This window comes from Galeopterus variegatus, unplaced genomic scaffold (assembly GCF_000696425.1).
Source record: "Galeopterus variegatus unplaced genomic scaffold, G_variegatus-3.0.2 Scaffold1942, whole genome shotgun sequence".
NCBI lineage: Eukaryota > Metazoa > Chordata > Mammalia > Dermoptera > Cynocephalidae > Galeopterus > Galeopterus variegatus.
In genome coordinates, this window is record NW_007728053.1 from 128,623 (window position 1) to 132,765 (window position 4,143).

The window sequence follows — 4,143 nt, forward strand, 5'->3', positions numbered from 1 at the left end:
GTGATTTATAAAGAAAATGTAATTTATTGCTTACAGTTCCAGAGGCTGGGAAGTCCAAAGTCCAGAGAACACATCTGGTGAGGATCTTGGTGGTGGCAACAGTTGGGTCTTGGTGGTGGCGACAGTGACCCAGAGGTCTCACATGGCAGAAAATGGTGGAGCAGAGAGAGGGACACTCTTCATGCTCTCCTTTTAAAGCCCTCAGAACCACGACCCTGACCACCATTATTAATTCATTCACTACAGCATGGTCCTACAATCTAATCACCTCTTCAAGGCCCCACCTTTCAGTTACCATAACAGGATTTCCCACTCTCATAACACTGTCACAGTGAGGGTCAAGTTTTTGGGGGACACTCAATCTGAGGCATTCTTCCCCTGCCCCCCCCAAACTCATGTCCTTTTCACATACAAATACATTCATTCCATCCCCAAAGTCTTAACTTGTTTCACTTCAAAAGTCCAAAGTTCAAAGTCTCATTTGTGAAATGAATACAAGTTATCTACTACCAAGTGGTGGTACAATGGTGGAACAAGAATAGGGTACATATTCCCATTCAAAAAGGGAGAAATAGGTTGAAAGAAAGGGGTAACAGGTCCTAAACAAGTCTGAAACCCAGCAGGGCAGGCATTAAATCTCAAAGCTGGCAAATCATGTACCTTGATTTCATGTTCAATGTCCTCTGCCTGCTGGTATAGGGGTTGGGTCCCCAAGTCCTTGGGCAACTCTGCTCTTATGGCTTTCCTGGTCTCAGGCCACACTTCAACTCGCACAGGCTGGTATTTCACACTGGTAGCTCCACAGGTCTGGAGTCTCCATGGTGGTCCCGCTCCCACGGCTCCATTTGAGTTTAGCAGCAGCAAAATCACATTTCATCAGAGCTAAAGGGGGCACACAAAGGCCTCTCTGGTGAGGAGTCCATGGGGGCCGTGGAGAAGTGATGTGGCAAGGTGAAAAGAGTAGGGCCTTTGGAGCCCCAGAGTTGGACTTGAATCCCAGCATTGCCACTTAAGACCACGTGTATATGGACAATCACTTGACCTCTTTAATCTCCATTTTCCTCCTCTATAAAATAGGGGCACAATTACTTACTTTGCTTTGTTATTATGAAGCTAAAATGACATAAAGCAGATGGTGCAATGCTCAGTAGAATTCAATAAATTCATTAATTCAACAAATATTTACTCACTGTATATTCTAACTGAGATTTAAACCTTTGCGACTCTCCTCGTGAAATAAATGTTGGATAGTGTGGACTTAGGTCTCAAAAAAATAAAAGGGAAAGGACAGACACCAGCTGAAAAGAAAAATTCTAAAAGGTTACAGCATGTACAAAGGTCCTGAGGAGGAAAAGAGCTTAATGTATTCAAGAAGCAAATCAGTTGGAGTAGGAATGTTATGACATACATAGCCTGTATGTCATAGATGAGGAAACCCAGGCTCAGAGAGAATAAGTGACTTGCTGGAGATCACCAGATTTTAAATGTCAAGGTCTGAATCAGAAACCCTACTACTGTCCTATCTGTAAGCAAATGAATGCGTAAATGAATGTTTGGACACACAATGGCATAGAGACATTTTTCATTCTCGTGGGAAGACTAAATATACTGAATGATATTGATAGGAAGTCTTTAGGCATTTATACTGGGAGATCTCAGTAGGAACTTAGGTCATGATGTTACTTCGGGTTCATAGAAGGAGAAAGGGTTGGAAAGGGCAATCTAAGTAACAGGAAGGCATTTCAGGATGCTTCGTTCCATAAACTATTTTTAGGACTTCTTCCCCCACCAACCCCCCTGGGTATTACATGACAAAATGAGACTTGGTATTTAAAGTGACTTGTATTACATGACAAAATGAGACTTGGTATTTAAAGTGACTTTATCTAAACCTGGACAGCTTGAGTGCTAGACCGATGCACGACTTTGCAAGGGAAGTATCTGAACATCTTGGACTTCCTCATCAATGAGAGTTCTTCATTGGACCTTGGGCCTGATGCTGGCAGTGAACCCAAAGGGCACCACAGTACTTACACAGGGCCCCTCAGGGAGTCCCCGGTTCATCCCTCCCATCATACTTGCCCAACATTTGTCTTCTTAGATAGTCAAGTCCAGGTGGGCCAGGACTTTCCTGCTGCTTCATATGACTGAGGTCTGCCTGCTGATGGGTAACAATCGCCGACCCCTTAGCCATGCGTTTCTGTTGTATTTCAGCAGGAGAAGATGCTCACTCTGCTGGTGCTCTTCCCAGGAGATCCCATGCTATTGTCTCATTATGGCTATAGATGCTGTTCTTCACTGAATTCCCATAGACGTTCATACCTTCCATAAATATTGTTTTTATTATGTCTGCCAAAACATTCATTTTTTCATTCTCTTACTATGTATTGAGCACTGTTCTAGCTGCTGAACTGAAAAATTTTAAAAANGAGAGAATAAGTGACTTGCTGGAGATCACCAGATTTTAAATGTCAAGGTCTGAATCAGAAATCCTACTACTGTCCTATCTGTAAGCAAATGAATGCGTAAATGAATGTTTGGACACACAATGGCATAGAGACATTTTTCATTCTCATGGGAAGACTAAATATCATACTGAATGATATTGATAGGAAGTCTTTAGGCATTTATACTGGGAGATCTCAGTAGGAACTTAGGTCATGATGTTACTTCAGGTTCATAGAAGGAGAAAGGGTTGGAAAGGGCAATCTAAGTAACAGGAAGGCATTTCAGGATGCTTCGTTCCATAAACTATTTTTAGGACTTCTTCCCCCACCAACCCCCCTGGTTATTACATGACAAAATGAGACTTGGTATTTAAAGTGACTTCATCTAAACCTGGACAGCTTGAGTGCTAGACTGATGCACGTTTGCAAGGGCAGTATCTGAACATCTTGGACTTCCTCATCAATGAGAGTTCTTCATTGGACCTTGGGCCTGATGCTGGCAGTGAACCCAAGGGCACCACAGTACTTACACAGGGCCCCTCAGGGAGTCCCCGGTTCATCTCTCCCATCATACTTGCCCAACATTTGTCTTCTTAGATAGTCAAGTCCAGGTGGGCCAGGACTTTCCTGCTGCTTCATATGACTGAGGTCTGCCTGCTGATGGGTAACAATCGCCGACCCCTTTGCCATGCGTTTCTGTTGTATTTCAGCAGGAGAAGATGCTCACTCTGCTGGTGCTCTTCCCAGGAGATCCCACGCTATTGTCTCATTATGGCTATAGATGCTGTTCTTCACTGAATTCCCATAGACGTTTATACCTTCCATAAATATTGTTTTTATTATGTCTGCCAAAACATTCATTTTTTCATTCTCTTACTATGTATTGAGCACTGTTCTAGCTGCTGAACTGAAAAATTTTAAAAAGCTCTGCTCTTGGGCCACTCATAGTGTAGGCAAGAAGAAAGACATAAAATCAAACGATAATACAATATAATAAATGTTAGAATAAAGATTTACATAAAATGCTTTGGGAATAAAAGAAGTCATAACTACATTTGTCTGGTGTCTTTAAAATGTCCAAAATTCACAGATAATGATGGCCCCTGGAAGTTCCACAGAAAATACTTTTCCCTTATAAAGGTTTTTTTTTTTTTTTTTTTTGGTCAGAAAATATATTTTCTTAATTAATGGTACTTAAAAACATGTGGTGCAATGTGGTTATCTACTGGTTGCAAGATAAGCTTTGAAACCACTGTATTTCTTGGTACGATGAGGACAAAATTTTTAAAAATTTTAATGTATCTTTAACTTCTCATTCATTCATCATTTATTCATTCATTAAGTATTCAATAAATATTTATTTTGTGTACAGTACTACTATGTACCAAGTAGGCACTGAGGATACAAGAGATGAGAAGAAAAGTCAGGTTTCATGTAATGGTGTGTCCATGCCAGTGAGGAAGGTAGAGAGTAAACAAGTAATATAGTAAATATAATTTAAAGTAGCAGGTGCTATGGAGAAAAATTAACCAAGTTAAGGTGATAGAGTGTGACCAAAGAGGTGGAGGTGGAATGGTGAGAGGGGAACAGGTAGGGAAGAAGCAATATCTGGGCAAAAACCCAAAAGAGGGGCCAGCCCGGTGGCGCACTGCTACAGTGCACCGCTTGTGAGCGCGGTGGCGCTCCCGCCAAGGGT

General features: G+C 41.7%; 1 protein-coding gene across 1 annotated transcript in view; it reads left to right on the forward strand.

Annotated features, from left to right (window-relative positions):
• The window catches only part of MYBPC1 (myosin binding protein C, slow type), a 101,688-nt gene that overhangs the window by 85,737 nt on the left and 11,808 nt on the right, over nt 1–4,143 (forward strand). The window lies entirely within an intron of this gene.